Here is a 16,257-nt window from a genome sequence, read left to right as displayed (position 1 = left end):
CAAGAATGAAGAGGCAGAACACAGCCTTGGTTTCAGCAGCCTCCGGGACTGCAAAAGTTCAGCAATAGCTCTGTCAAAGCAGAACTCGGCTGAGAATGCTCTCGCAGCTTGGGAAAGTTAGGCGCAGCTGTTGACCAGCTCTGCCCGTGGCCACAGGCTGCTTCTTCCACCTTCACTGTGGCAGAGCTTTTGCGGAACAGAGACGGCATTCTTCAAGGGCGTGTTCTCCAAGGTGCTGTGAAACAGAGCCTAGCACGCTGTCTCGCTGATCCTGGCTTTCGGCAAGCAGGCGTGCCAGACCGCTGACATTCTGCACTCTGGCAGCCTAGTTGCCAGCTTTCGGCAGCTGCTGTCCTAGCAAGGAAGCTCAGGGAGTCAAAGCCAGTGCCGGGCGGCACCTTTCTGCTTTGCCCGCCTAAGCGGCGCCACGCTCCCTCGGATACTGTGTCCTTTCCCTCTGCACTGCGTCTGCCGAGGTGCTCTGTGCCTCTCGGAGCAGAAGGGCAAAGGACAATGTTTTCCACAGCAGGGTAGAAATGGCATTGCTAGCAGGAAAGCTAGATGCCTTGGAACTGTCCCCTTAGCCCTTGCCACTCACTTCAGGCTCGTACGCTGAGCAGAACAGCCTGCTGTTCTGAAGCTTCGCTGGCTGCCGTTCGTGCCCAGACGCGATTTCCTTCCCAAGGAGGCGAAGCGCCGTCTACTTCTCGCACCGAGCACGCTGCTCCTGGCTTTCGCTTCTGCCGCAACGAGCTCGCTACGAGCACTTTTCTTCTCAACCCTCTAGACCATTGCGTTCTGCTTTTCTTGTCTCGTGAATGGAGACGGAAAGCTTCTCGGCTACAATCTCGCCTAGAACAAGTGCGGCTACACATTAAGCTCGCCCGGAACGCCCTGCTGAAACTTGCCTTCTGGCACCACATTCGCGGGGCAGCCGTCTTTCTTCGGCCACCTGCCAAGTGGCCCCATATCGCCGCGCTCGTTGCACTCCGCTTGTCAGATTGGCTTCCCGTGGCGCTGATTTCAGCCTGGCCAAATACTAGCGCTGCGGAGAGCTGTCTCGCAGACAATCATGTTCCAGCATAGAAATTTGTCCTGCAATGTTCCCCCCTCTTTTCCCGCATGGTGTTGCTCTGATGAATGCCTTGAGCATGGAACGACTTAAGCCAGCAAGTATTCCTCGCCGGCCACCTCTCGCTGTGCAAGAGGTATGCCGTGGACCCTTTGAACGCTGCCAAGCAAAAAGCAGAGCAGTGACCATAAAAGCGAGGAGAGAGCATGCACGAAGCACACTAGTTCTGTCTAGTGCTTTCCGTGCAGAGAGGCGGCAAAGCTGAATGCCGTGCCAGAGCTTCACTTCTCGCTGGAGCACAGGAAGGCAAGAACGAAGAGGCAGAACACAGCCTTGGTTTCAGCAGCCTCCGGGACTGCAAAAGTTCAGCAATAGCTCTGTCAAAGCAGAACTCGGCTGAGAATGCTCTCGCAGCTTGGGAAAGTTAGGCGCAGCTGTTGACCAGCTCTGCCCGTGGCCACAGGCTGCTTCTTCCACCTTCACTGTGGCAGAGCTTTTGCGGAACAGAGACGGCATTCTTCAAGGGCGTGTTCTCCAAGGTGCTGTGAAACAGAGCCTAGCACGCTGTCTCGCTGATCCTGGCTTTCGGCAAGCAGGCGTGCCAGACCGCTGACATTCTGCACTCTGGCAGCCTAGTTGCCAGCTTTCGGCAGCTGCTGTCCTAGCAAGGAAGCTCAGGGAGTCAAAGCCAGTGCCGGGCGGCACCTTTCTGCTTTGCCCGCCTAAGCGGCGCCACGCTCCCTCGGATACTGTGTCCTTTCCCTCTGCACTGCGTCTGCCGAGGTGCTCTCTGCCTCTCGGAGCAGAAGGGCAAAGGACAATGTTTTCCACAGCAGGGTAGAAATGGCATTGCTAGCAGGAAAGCTAGATGCCTTGGAACTGTCCCCTTAGCCCTTGCCACTCACTTCAGGCTCGTACGCTGAGCAGAACAGCCTGCTGTTCTGAAGCTTCGCTGGCTGCCGTTCGTGCCCAGACGCGATTTCCTTCCCAAGGAGGCGAAGCGCCGTCTACTTCTCGCACCGAGCACGCTGCTCCTGGCTTTCGCTTCTGCCGCAACGAGCTCGCTACGAGCACTTTTCTTCTCAACCCTCTAGACCATTGCGTTCTGCTTTTCTTGTCTCGTGAATGGAGACGGAAAGCTTCTCGGCTACAATCTCGCCTAGAACAAGTGCGGCTACACATTAAGCTCGCCCGGAACGCCCTGCTGAAACTTGCCTTCTGGCACCACATTCGCGGGGCAGCCGTCTTTCTTCGGCCACCTGCCAAGTGGCCCCATATCGCCGCGCTCGTTGCACTCCGCTTGTCAGATTGGCTTCCCGTGGCGCTGATTTCAGCCTGGCCAAATACTAGCGCTGCGGAGAGCTGTCTCGCAGACAATCATGTTCCAGCATAGAAATTTGTCCTGCAATGTTCCCCCCTCTTTTCCCGCATGGTGTTGCTCTGATGAATGCCTTGAGCATGGAACGACTTAAGCCAGCAAGTATTCCTCGCCGGCCACCTCTCGCTGTGCAAGAGGTATGCCGTGGACCCTTTGAACGCTGCCAAGCAAAAAGCAGAGCAGTGACCATAAAAGCGAGGAGAGAGCATGCACGAAGCACACTAGTTCTGTCTAGTGCTTTCCGTGCAGAGAGGCGGCAAAGCTGAATGCCGTGCCAGAGCTTCACTTCTCGCTGGAGCACAGGAAGGCAAGAATGAAGAGGCAGAACACAGCCTTGGTTTCAGCAGCCTCCGGGACTGCAAAAGTTCAGCAATAGCTCTGTCAAAGCAGAACTCGGCTGAGAATGCTCTCGCAGCTTGGGAAAGTTAGGCGCAGCTGTTGACCAGCTCTGCCCGTGGCCACAGGCTGCTTCTTCCACCTTCACTGTGGCAGAGCTTTTGCGGAACAGAGACGGCATTCTTCAAGGGCGTGTTCTCCAAGGTGCTGTGAAACAGAGCCTAGCACGCTGTCTCGCTGATCCTGGCTTTCGGCAAGCAGGCGTGCCAGACCGCTGACATTCTGCACTCTGGCAGCCTAGTTGCCAGCTTTCGGCAGCTGCTGTCCTAGCAAGGAAGCTCAGGGAGTCAAAGCCAGTGCCGGGCGGCACCTTTCTGCTTTGCCCGCCTAAGCGGCGCCACGCTCCCTCGGATACTGTGTCCTTTCCCTCTGCACTGCGTCTGCCGAGGTGCTCTGTGCCTCTCGGAGCAGAAGGGCAAAGGACAATGTTTTCCACAGCAGGGTAGAAATGGCATTGCTAGCAGGAAAGCTAGATGCCTTGGAACTGTCCCCTTAGCCCTTGCCACTCACTTCAGGCTCGTACGCTGAGCAGAACAGCCTGCTGTTCTGAAGCTTCGCTGGCTGCCGTTCGTGCCCAGACGCGATTTCCTTCCCAAGGAGGCGAAGCGCCGTCTACTTCTCGCACCGAGCACGCTGCTCCTGGCTTTCGCTTCTGCCGCAACGAGCTCGCTACGAGCACTTTTCTTCTCAACCCTCTAGACCATTGCGTTCTGCTTTTCTTGTCTCGTGAATGGAGACGGAAAGCTTCTCGGCTACAATCTCGCCTAGAACAACTGCGGCTACACATTAAGCTCGCCCGGAACGCCCTGCTGAAACTTGCCTTCTGGCACCACATTCGCGGGGCAGCCGTCTTTCTTCGGCCACCTGCCAAGTGGCCCCATATCGCCGCGCTCGTTGCACTCCGCTTGTCAGATTGGCTTCCCGTGGCGCTGATTTCAGCCTGGCCAAATACTAGCGCTGCGGAGAGCTGTCTCGCAGACAATCATGTTCCAGCATAGAAATTTGTCCTGCAATGTTCCCCCCTCTTTTCCCGCATGGTGTTGCTCTGATGAATGCCTTGAGCATGGAACGACTTAAGCCAGCAAGTATTCCTCGCCGGCCACCTCTCGCTGTGCAAGAGGTATGCCGTGGACCCTTTGAACGCTGCCAAGCAAAAAGCAGAGCAGTGACCATAAAAGCGAGGAGAGAGCATGCACGAAGCACACTAGTTCTGTCTAGTGCTTTCCGTGCAGAGAGGCGGCAAAGCTGAATGCCGTGCCAGAGCTTCACTTCTCGCTGGAGCACAGGAAGGCAAGAATGAAGAGGCAGAACACAGCCTTGGTTTCAGCAGCCTCCGGGACTGCAAAAGTTCAGCAATAGCTCTGTCAAAGCAGAACTCGGCTGAGAATGCTCTCGCAGCTTGGGAAAGTTAGGCGCAGCTGTTGACCAGCTCTGCCCGTGGCCACAGGCTGCTTCTTCCACCTTCACTGTGGCAGAGCTTTTGCGGAACAGAGACGGCATTCTTCAAGGGCGTGTTCTCCAAGGTGCTGTGAAACAGAGCCTAGCACGCTGTCTCGCTGATCCTGGCTTTCGGCAAGCAGGCGTGCCAGACCGCTGACATTCTGCACTCTGGCAGCCTAGTTGCCAGCTTTCGGCAGCTGCTGTCCTAGCAAGGAAGCTCAGGGAGTCAAAGCCAGTGCCGGGCGGCACCTTTCTGCTTTGCCCGCCTAAGCGGCGCCACGCTCCCTCGGATACTGTGTCCTTTCCCTCTGCACTGCGTCTGCCGAGGTGCTCTCTGCCTCTCGGAGCAGAAGGGCAAAGGACAATGTTTTCCACAGCAGGGTAGAAATGGCATTGCTAGCAGGAAAGCTAGATGCCTTGGAACTGTCCCCTTAGCCCTTGCCACTCACTTCAGGCTCGTACGCTGAGCAGAACAGCCTGCTGTTCTGAAGCTTCGCTGGCTGCCGTTCGTGCCCAGACGCGATTTCCTTCCCAAGGAGGCGAAGCGCCGTCTACTTCTCGCAGCGAGCACGCTGCTCCTGGCTTTCGCTTCTGCCGCAACGAGCTCGCTACGAGCACTTTTCTTCTCAACCCTCTAGACCATTGCGTTCTGCTTTTCTTGTCTCGTGAATGGAGACGGAAAGCTTCTCGGCTACAATCTCGCCTAGAACAACTGCGGCTACACATTAAGCTCGCCCGGAACGCCCTGCTGAAACTTGCCTTCTGGCACCACATTCGCGGGGCAGCCGTCTTTCTTCGGCCACCTGCCAAGTGGCCCCATATCGCCGCGCTCGTTGCACTCCGCTTGTCAGATTGGCTTCCCGTGGCGCTGATTTCAGCCTGGCCAAATACTAGCGCTGCGGAGAGCTGTCTCGCAGACAATCATGTTCCAGCATAGAAATTTGTCCTGCAATGTTCCCCCCTCTTTTCCCGCATGGTGTTGCTCTGATGAATGCCTTGAGCATGGAACGACTTAAGCCAGCAAGTATTCCTCGCCGGCCACCTCTCGCTGTGCAAGAGGTATGCCGTGGACCCTTTGAACGCTGCCAAGCAAAAAGCAGAGCAGTGACCATAAAAGCGAGGAGAGAGCATGCACGAAGCACACTAGTTCTGTCTAGTGCTTTCCGTGCAGAGAGGCGGCAAAGCTGAATGCCGTGCCAGAGCTTCACTTCTCGCTGGAGCACAGGAAGGCAAGAATGAAGAGGCAGAACACAGCCTTGGTTTCAGCAGCCTCCGGGACTGCAAAAGTTCAGCAATAGCTCTGTCAAAGCAGAACTCGGCTGAGAATGCTCTCGCAGCTTGGGAAAGTTAGGCGCAGCTGTTGACCAGCTCTGCCCGTGGCCACAGGCTGCTTCTTCCACCTTCACTGTGGCAGAGCTTTTGCGGAACAGAGACGGCATTCTTCAAGGGCGTGTTCTCCAAGGTGCTGTGAAACAGAGCCTAGCACGCTGTCGCGCTGATCCTGGCTTTCGGCAAGCAGGCGTGCCAGACCGCTGACATTCTGCACTCTGGCAGCCTAGTTGCCAGCTTTCGGCAGCTGCTGTCCTAGCAAGGAAGCTCAGGGAGTCAAAGCCAGTGCCGGGCGGCACCTTTCTGCTTTGCCCGCCTAAGCGGCGCCACGCTCCCTCGGATACTGTGTCCTTTCCCTCTGCACTGCGTCTGCCGAGGTGCTCTGTGCCTCTCGGAGCAGAAGGGCAAAGGACAATGTTTTCCACAGCAGGGTAGAAATGGCATTGCTAGCAGGAAAGCTAGATGCCTTGGAACTGTCCCCTTAGCCCTTGCCACTCACTTCAGGCTCGTACGCTGAGCAGAACAGCCTGCTGTTCTGAAGCTTCGCTGGCTGCCGTTCGTGCCCAGACGCGATTTCCTTCCCAAGGAGGCGAAGCGCCGTCTACTTCTCGCAGCGAGCACGCTGCTCCTGGCTTTCGCTTCTGCCGCAACGAGCTCGCTACGAGCACTTTTCTTCTCAACCCTCTAGACCATTGCGTTCTGCTTTTCTTGTCTCGTGAATGGAGACGGAAAGCTTCTCGGCTACAATCTCGCCTAGAACAACTGCGGCTACACATTAAGCTCGCCCGGAACGCCCTGCTGAAACTTGCCTTCTGGCACCACATTCGCGGGGCAGCCGTCTTTCTTCGGCCACCTGCCAAGTGGCCCCATATCGCCGCGCTCGTTGCACTCCGCTTGTCAGATTGGCTTCCCGTGGCGCTGATTTCAGCCTGGCCAAATACTAGCGCTGCGGAGAGCTGTCTCGCAGACAATCATGTTCCAGCATAGAAATTTGTCCTGCAATGTTCCCCCCTCTTTTCCCGCATGGTGTTGCTCTGATGAATGCCTTGAGCATGGAACGACTTAAGCCAGCAAGTATTCCTCGCCGGCCACCTCTCGCTGTGCAAGAGGTATGCCGTGGACCCTTTGAACGCTGCCAAGCAAAAAGCAGAGCAGTGACCATAAAAGCGAGGAGAGAGCATGCACGAAGCACACTAGTTCTGTCTAGTGCTTTCCGTGCAGAGAGGCGGCAAAGCTGAATGCCGTGCCAGAGCTTCACTTCTCGCTGGAGCACAGGAAGGCAAGAATGAAGAGGCAGAACACAGCCTTGGTTTCAGCAGCCTCCGGGACTGCAAAAGTTCAGCAATAGCTCTGTCAAAGCAGAACTCGGCTGAGAATGCTCTCGCAGCTTGGGAAAGTTAGGCGCAGCTGTTGACCAGCTCTGCCCGTGGCCACAGGCTGCTTCTTCCACCTTCACTGTGGCAGAGCTTTTGCGGAACAGAGACGGCATTCTTCAAGGGCGTGTTCTCCAAGGTGCTGTGAAACAGAGCCTAGCACGCTGTCTCGCTGATCCTGGCTTTCGGCAAGCAGGCGTGCCAGACCGCTGACATTCTGCACTCTGGCAGCCTAGTTGCCAGCTTTCGGCAGCTGCTGTCCTAGCAAGGAAGCTCAGGGAGTCAAAGCCAGTGCCGGGCGGCACCTTTCTGCTTTGCCCGCCTAAGCGGCGCCACGCTCCCTCGGATACTGTGTCCTTTCCCTCTGCACTGCGTCTGCCGAGGTGCTCTCTGCCTCTCGGAGCAGAAGGGCAAAGGACAATGTTTTCCACAGCAGGGTAGAAATGGCATTGCTAGCAGGAAAGCTAGATGCCTTGGAACTGTCCCCTTAGCCCTTGCCACTCACTTCAGGCTCGTACGCTGAGCAGAACAGCCTGCTGTTCTGAAGCTTCGCTGGCTGCCGTTCGTGCCCAGACGCCATTTCCTTCCCAAGGAGGCGAAGCGCCGTCTACTTCTCGCACCGAGCACGCTGCTCCTGGCTTTCGCTTCTGCCGCAACGAGCTCGCTACGAGCACTTTTCTTCTCAACCCTCTAGACCATTGCGTTCTGCTTTTCTTGTCTCGTGAATGGAGACGGAAAGCTTCTCGGCTACAATCTCGCCTAGAACAAGTGCGGCTACACATTAAGCTCGCCCGGAACGCCCTGCTGAAACTTGCCTTCTGGCACCACATTCGCGGGGCAGCCGTCTTTCTTCGGCCACCTGCCAAGTGGCCCCATATCGCCGCGCTCGTTGCACTCCGCTTGTCAGATTGGCTTCCCGTGGCGCTGATTTCAGCCTGGCCAAATACTAGCGCTGCGGAGAGCTGTCTCGCAGACAATCATGTTCCAGCATAGAAATTTGTCCTGCAATGTTCCCCCCTCTTTTCCCGCATGGTGTTGCTCTGATGAATGCCTTGAGCATGGAACGACTTAAGCCAGCAAGTATTCCTCGCCGGCCACCTCTCGCTGTGCAAGAGGTATGCCGTGGACCCTTTGAACGCTGCCAAGCAAAAAGCAGAGCAGTGACCATAAAAGCGAGGAGAGAGCATGCACGAAGCACACTAGTTCTGTCTAGTGCTTTCCGTGCAGAGAGGCGGCAAAGCTGAATGCCGTGCCAGAGCTTCACTTCTCGCTGGAGCACAGGAAGGCAAGAATGAAGAGGCAGAACACAGCCTTGGTTTCAGCAGCCTCCGGGACTGCAAAAGTTCAGCAATAGCTCTGTCAAAGCAGAACTCGGCTGAGAATGCTCTCGCAGCTTGGGAAAGTTAGGCGCAGCTGTTGACCAGCTCTGCCCGTGGCCACAGGCTGCTTCTTCCACCTTCACTGTGGCAGAGCTTTTGCGGAACAGAGACGGCATTCTTCAAGGGCGTGTTCTCCAAGGTGCTGTGAAACAGAGCCTAGCACGCTGTCTCGCTGATCCTGGCTTTCGGCAAGCAGGCGTGCCAGACCGCTGACATTCTGCACTCTGGCAGCCTAGTTGCCAGCTTTCGGCAGCTGCTGTCCTAGCAAGGAAGCTCAGGGAGTCAAAGCCAGTGCCGGGCGGCACCTTTCTGCTTTGCCCGCCTAAGCGGCGCCACGCTCCCTCGGATACTGTGTCCTTTCCCTCTGCACTGCGTCTGCCGAGGTGCTCTCTGCCTCTCGGAGCAGAAGGGCAAAGGACAATGTTTTCCACAGCAGGGTAGAAATGGCATTGCTAGCAGGAAAGCTAGATGCCTTGGAACTGTCCCCTTAGCCCTTGCCACTCACTTCAGGCTCGTACGCTGAGCAGAACAGCCTGCTGTTCTGAAGCTTCGCTGGCTGCCGTTCGTGCCCAGACGCGATTTCCTTCCCAAGGAGGCGAAGCGCCGTCTACTTCTCGCACCGAGCACGCTGCTCCTGGCTTTCGCTTCTGCCGCAACGAGCTCGCTACGAGCACTTTTCTTCTCAACCCTCTAGACCATTGCGTTCTGCTTTTCTTGTCTCGTGAATGGAGACGGAAAGCTTCTCGGCTACAATCTCGCCTAGAACAAGTGCGGCTACACATTAAGCTCGCCCGGAACGCCCTGCTGAAACTTGCCTTCTGGCACCACATTCGCGGGGCAGCCGTCTTTCTTCGGCCACCTGCCAAGTGGCCCCATATCGCCGCGCTCGTTGCACTCCGCTTGTCAGATTGGCTTCCCGTGGCGCTGATTTCAGCCTGGCCAAATACTAGCGCTGCGGAGAGCTGTCTCGCAGACAATCATGTTCCAGCATAGAAATTTGTCCTGCAATGTTCCCCCCTCTTTTCCCGCATGGTGTTGCTCTGATGAATGCCTTGAGCATGGAACGACTTAAGCCAGCAAGTATTCCTCGCCGGCCACCTCTCGCTGTGCAAGAGGTATGCCGTGGACCCTTTGAACGCTGCCAAGCAAAAAGCAGAGCAGTGACCATAAAAGCGAGGAGAGAGCATGCACGAAGCACACTAGTTCTGTCTAGTGCTTTCCGTGCAGAGAGGCGGCAAAGCTGAATGCCGTGCCAGAGCTTCACTTCTCGCTGGAGCACAGGAAGGCAAGAATGAAGAGGCAGAACACAGCCTTGGTTTCAGCAGCCTCCGGGACTGCAAAAGTTCAGCAATAGCTCTGTCAAAGCAGAACTCGGCTGAGAATGCTCTCGCAGCTTGGGAAAGTTAGGCGCAGCTGTTGACCAGCTCTGCCCGTGGCCACAGGCTGCTTCTTCCACCTTCACTGTGGCAGAGCTTTTGCGGAACAGAGACGGCATTCTTCAAGGGCGTGTTCTCCAAGGTGCTGTGAAACAGAGCCTAGCACGCTGTCTCGCTGATCCTGGCTTTCGGCAAGCAGGCGTGCCAGACCGCTGACATTCTGCACTCTGGCAGCCTAGTTGCCAGCTTTCGGCAGCTGCTGTCCTAGCAAGGAAGCTCAGGGAGTCAAAGCCAGTGCCGGGCGGCACCTTTCTGCTTTGCCCGCCTAAGCGGCGCCACGCTCCCTCGGATACTGTGTCCTTTCCCTCTGCACTGCGTCTGCCGAGGTGCTCTGTGCCTCTCGGAGCAGAAGGGCAAAGGACAATGTTTTCCACAGCAGGGTAGAAATGGCATTGCTAGCAGGAAAGCTAGATGCCTTGGAACTGTCCCCTTAGCCCTTGCCACTCACTTCAGGCTCGTACGCTGAGCAGAACAGCCTGCTGTTCTGAAGCTTCGCTGGCTGCCGTTCGTGCCCAGACGCGATTTCCTTCCCAAGGAGGCGAAGCGCCGTCTACTTCTCGCACCGAGCACGCTGCTCCTGGCTTTCGCTTCTGCCGCAACGAGCTCGCTACGAGCACTTTTCTTCTCAACCCTCTAGACCATTGCGTTCTGCTTTTCTTGTCTCGTGAATGGAGACGGAAAGCTTCTCGGCTACAATCTCGCCTAGAACAACTGCGGCTACACATTAAGCTCGCCCGGAACGCCCTGCTGAAACTTGCCTTCTGGCACCACATTCGCGGGGCAGCCGTCTTTCTTCGGCCACCTGCCAAGTGGCCCCATATCGCCGCGCTCGTTGCACTCCGCTTGTCAGATTGGCTTCCCGTGGCGCTGATTTCAGCCTGGCCAAATACTAGCGCTGCGGAGAGCTGTCTCGCAGACAATCATGTTCCAGCATAGAAATTTGTCCTGCAATGTTCCCCCCTCTTTTCCCGCATGGTGTTGCTCTGATGAATGCCTTGAGCATGGAACGACTTAAGCCAGCAAGTATTCCTCGCCGGCCACCTCTCGCTGTGCAAGAGGTATGCCGTGGACCCTTTGAACGCTGCCAAGCAAAAAGCAGAGCAGTGACCATAAAAGCGAGGAGAGAGCATGCACGAAGCACACTAGTTCTGTCTAGTGCTTTCCGTGCAGAGAGGCGGCAAAGCTGAATGCCGTGCCAGAGCTTCACTTCTCGCTGGAGCACAGGAAGGCAAGAATGAAGAGGCAGAACACAGCCTTGGTTTCAGCAGCCTCCGGGACTGCAAAAGTTCAGCAATAGCTCTGTCAAAGCAGAACTCGGCTGAGAATGCTCTCGCAGCTTGGGAAAGTTAGGCGCAGCTGTTGACCAGCTCTGCCCGTGGCCACAGGCTGCTTCTTCCACCTTCACTGTGGCAGAGCTTTTGCGGAACAGAGACGGCATTCTTCAAGGGCGTGTTCTCCAAGGTGCTGTGAAACAGAGCCTAGCACGCTGTCTCGCTGATCCTGGCTTTCGGCAAGCAGGCGTGCCAGACCGCTGACATTCTGCACTCTGGCAGCCTAGTTGCCAGCTTTCGGCAGCTGCTGTCCTAGCAAGGAAGCTCAGGGAGTCAAAGCCAGTGCCGGGCGGCACCTTTCTGCTTTGCCCGCCTAAGCGGCGCCACGCTCCCTCGGATACTGTGTCCTTTCCCTCTGCACTGCGTCTGCCGAGGTGCTCTCTGCCTCTCGGAGCAGAAGGGCAAAGGACAATGTTTTCCACAGCAGGGTAGAAATGGCATTGCTAGCAGGAAAGCTAGATGCCTTGGAACTGTCCCCTTAGCCCTTGCCACTCACTTCAGGCTCGTACGCTGAGCAGAACAGCCTGCTGTTCTGAAGCTTCGCTGGCTGCCGTTCGTGCCCAGACGCGATTTCCTTCCCAAGGAGGCGAAGCGCCGTCTACTTCTCGCACCGAGCACGCTGCTCCTGGCTTTCGCTTCTGCCGCAACGAGCTCGCTACGAGCACTTTTCTTCTCAACCCTCTAGACCATTGCGTTCTGCTTTTCTTGTCTCGTGAATGGAGACGGAAAGCTTCTCGGCTACAATCTCGCCTAGAACAACTGCGGCTACACATTAAGCTCGCCCGGAACGCCCTGCTGAAACTTGCCTTCTGGCACCACATTCGCGGGCAGCCGTCTTTCTTCGGCCACCTGCCAAGTGGCCCCATATCGCCGCGCTCGTTGCACTCCGCTTGTCAGATTGGCTTCCCGTGGCGCTGATTTCAGCCTGGCCAAATACTAGCGCTGCGGAGAGCTGTCTCGCAGACAATCATGTTCCAGCATAGAAATTTGTCCTGCAATGTTCCCCCCTCTTTTCCCGCATGGTGTTGCTCTGATGAATGCCTTGAGCATGGAACGACTTAAGCCAGCAAGTATTCCTCGCCGGCCACCTCTCGCTGTGCAAGAGGTATGCCGTGGACCCTTTGAACGCTGCCAAGCAAAAAGCAGAGCAGTGACCATAAAAGCGAGGAGAGAGCATGCACGAAGCACACTAGTTCTGTCTAGTGCTTTCCGTGCAGAGAGGCGGCAAAGCTGAATGCCGTGCCAGAGCTTCACTTCTCGCTGGAGCACAGGAAGGCAAGAATGAAGAGGCAGAACACAGCCCTTGGTTTCAGCAGCCTCCGGGACTGCAAAAGTTCAGCAATAGCTCTGTCAAAGCAGAACTCGGCTGAGAATGCTCTCGCAGCTTGGGAAAGTTAGGCGCAGCTGTTGACCAGCTCTGCCCGTGGCCACAGGCTGCTTCTTCCACCTTCACTGTGGCAGAGCTTTTGCGGAACAGAGACGGCATTCTTCAAGGGCGTGTTCTCCAAGGTGCTGTGAAACAGAGCCTAGCACGCTGTCTCGCTGATCCTGGCTTTCGGCAAGCAGGCGTGCCAGACCGCTGACATTCTGCACTCTGGCAGCCTAGTTGCCAGCTTTCGGCAGCTGCTGTCCTAGCAAGGAAGCTCAGGGAGTCAAAGCCAGTGCCGGGCGGCACCTTTCTGCTTTGCCCGCCTAAGCGGCGCCACGCTCCCTCGGATACTGTGTCCTTTCCCTCTGCACTGCGTCTGCCGAGGTGCTCTCTCTGCCTCTCGGAGCAGAAGGGCAAAGGACAATGTTTTCCACAGCAGGGTAGAAATGGCATTGCTAGCAGGAAAGCTAGATGCCTTGGAACTGTCCCCTTAGCCCTTGCCACTCACTTCAGGCTCGTACGCTGAGCAGAACAGCCTGCTGTTCTGAAGCTTCGCTGGCTGCCGTTCGTGCCCAGACGCGATTTCCTTCCAAGGAGGCGAAGCGCCGTCTACTTCTCGCAGCGAGCACGCTGCCTCCTGGCTTTCGCTTCTGCCGCAACGAGCTCGCTACGAGCACTTTTCTTCTCAACCCTCTAGACCATTGCGTTCTGCTTTTCTTGTCTCGTGAATGGAGACGGAAAGCTTCTCGGCTACAATCTCGCCTAGAACAAGTGCGGCTACACATTAAGCTCGCCCGGAACGCCCTGCTGAAACTTGCCTTCTGGCACCACATTCGCGGGGCAGCCGTCTTTCTTCGGCCACCTGCCAAGTGGCCCCATATCGCCGCGCTCGTTGCACTCCGCTTGTCAGATTGGCTTCCCGTGGCGCTGATTTCAGCCTGGCCAAATACTAGCGCTGCGGAGAGCTGTCTCGCAGACAATCATGTTCCAGCATAGAAATTTGTCCTGCAATGTTCCCCCCTCTTTTCCCGCATTGTGTTGCTCTGATGAATGCCTTGAGCATGGAACGACTTAAGCCAGCAAGTATTCCTCGCCGGCCACCTCTCGCTGTGCAAGAGGTATGCCGTGGACCCTTTGAACGCTGCCAAGCAAAAAGCAGAGCAGTGACCATAAAAGCGAGGAGAGAGCATGCACGAAGCACACTAGTTCTGTCTAGTGCTTTCCGTGCAGAGAGGCGGCAAAGCTGAATGCCGTGCCAGAGCTTCACTTCTCGCTGGAGCACAGGAAGGCAAGAATGAAGAGGCAGAACACAGCCTTGGTTTCAGCAGCCTCCGGGACTGCAAAAGTTCAGCAATAGCTCTGTCAAAGCAGAACTCGGCTGAGAATGCTCTCGCAGCTTGGGAAAGTTAGGCGCAGCTGTTGACCAGCTCTGCCCGTGGCCACAGGCTGCTTCTTCCACCTTCACTGTGGCAGAGCTTTTGCGGAACAGAGACGGCATTCTTCAAGGGCGTGTTCTCCAAGGTGCTGTGAAACAGAGCCTAGCACGCTGTCTCGCTGATCCTGGCTTTCGGCAAGCAGGCGTGCCAGACCGCTGACATTCTGCACTCTGGCAGCCTAGTTGCCAGCTTTCGGCAGCTGCTGTCCTAGCAAGGAAGCTCAGGGAGTCAAAGCCAGTGCCGGGCGGCACCTTTCTGCTTTGCCCGCCTAAGCGGCGCCACGCTCCCTCGGATACTGTGTCCTTTCCCTCTGCACTGCGTCTGCCGAGGTGCTCTCTGCCTCTCGGAGCAGAAGGGCAAAGGACAATGTTTTCCACAGCAGGGTAGAAATGGCATTGCTAGCAGGAAAGCTAGATGCCTTGGAACTGTCCCCTTAGCCCTTGCCACTCACTTCAGGCTCGTACGCTGAGCAGAACAGCCTGCTGTTCTGAAGCTTCGCTGGCTGCCGTTCGTGCCCAGACGCGATTTCCTTCCCAAGGAGGCGAAGCGCCGTCTACTTCTCGCACCGAGCACGCTGCTCCTGGCTTTCGCTTCTGCCGCAACGAGCTCGCTACGAGCACTTTTCTTCTCAACCTCTAGACCATTGCGTTCTGCTTTTCTTGTCTCGTGAATGGAGACGGAAAGCTTCTCGGCTACAATCTCGCCTAGAACAACTGCGGCTACACATTAAGCTCGCCCGGAACGCCCTGCTGAAACTTGCCTTCTGGCACCACATTCGCGGGGCAGCCGTCTTTCTTCGGCCACCTGCCAAGTGGCCCCATATCGCCGCGCTCGTTGCACTCCGCTTGTCAGATTGGCTTCCCGTGGCGCTGATTTCAGCCTGGCCAAATACTAGCGCTGCGGAGAGCTGTCTCGCAGACAATCATGTTCCAGCATAGAAATTTGTCCTGCAATGTTCCCCCCTCTTTTCCCGCATGGTGTTGCTCTGATGAATGCCTTGAGCATGGAACGACTAAGCCAGCAAGTATTCCTCGCCGGCCACCTCTCGCTGTGCAAGAGGTATGCCGTGGACCCTTTGAACGCTGCCAAGCAAAAAGCAGAGCAGTGACCATAAAAGCGAGGAGAGAGCATGCACGAAGCACACTAGTTCTGTCTAGTGCTTTCCGTGCAGAGAGGCGGCAAAGCTGAATGCCGTGCCAGAGCTTCACTTCTCGCTGGAGCACAGGAAGGCAAGAATGAAGAGGCAGAACACAGCCTTGGTTTCAGCAGCCTCCGGGACTGCAAAAGTTCAGCAATAGCTCTGTCAAAGCAGAACTCGGCTGAGAATGCTCTCGCAGCTTGGGAAAGTTAGGCGCAGCTGTTGACCAGCTCTGCCCGTGGCCACAGGCTGCTTCTTCCACCTTCACTGTGGCAGAGCTTTTGCGGAACAGAGACGGCATTCTTCAAGGGCGTGTTCTCCAAGGTGCTGTGAAACAGAGCCTAGCACGCTGTCTCGCTGATCCTGGCTTTCGGCAAGCAGGCGTGCCAGACCGCTGACATTCTGCACTCTGGCAGCCTAGTTGCCAGCTTTCGGCAGCTGCTGTCCTAGCAAGGAAGCTCAGGGAGTCAAAGCCAGTGCCGGGCGGCACCTTTCTGCTTTGCCCGCCTAAGCGGCGCCACGCTCCCTCGGATACTGTGTCCTTTCCCTCTGCACTGCGTCTGCCGAGGTGCTCTGTGCCTCTCGGAGCAGAAGGGCAAAGGACAATGTTTTCCACAGCAGGGTAGAAATGGCATTGCTAGCAGGAAAGCTAGATGCCTTGGAACTGTCCCCTTAGCCCTTGCCACTCACTTCAGGCTCGTACGCTGAGCAGAACAGCCTGCTGTTCTGAAGCTTCGCTGGCTGCCGTTCGTGCCCAGACGCGATTTCCTTCCCAAGGAGGCGAAGCGCCGTCTACTTCTCGCAGCGAGCACGCTGCTCCTGGCTTTCGCTTCTGCCGCAACGAGCTCGCTACGAGCACTTTTCTTCTCAACCCTCTAGACCATTGCGTTCTGCTTTTCTTGTCTCGTGAATGGAGACGGAAAGCTTCTCGGCTACAATCTCGCCTAGAACAACTGCGGCTACACATTAAGCTCGCCCGGAACGCCCTGCTGAAACTTGCCTTCTGGCACCACATTCGCGGGGCAGCCGTCTTTCTTCGGCCACCTGCCAAGTGGCCCCATATCGCCGCGCTCGTTGCACTCCGCTTGTCAGATTGGCTTCCCGTGGCGCTGATTTCAGCCTGGCCAAATACTAGCGCTGCGGAGAGCTGTCTCGCAGACAATCATGTTCCAGCATAGAA

The sequence above is a fragment of the Cinclus cinclus genome, unplaced genomic scaffold (genome assembly GCF_963662255.1).
Source record: "Cinclus cinclus unplaced genomic scaffold, bCinCin1.1 SCAFFOLD_102, whole genome shotgun sequence".
NCBI lineage: Eukaryota > Metazoa > Chordata > Aves > Passeriformes > Cinclidae > Cinclus > Cinclus cinclus.
Note: the sequence above shows the minus strand (reverse complement) of the source record.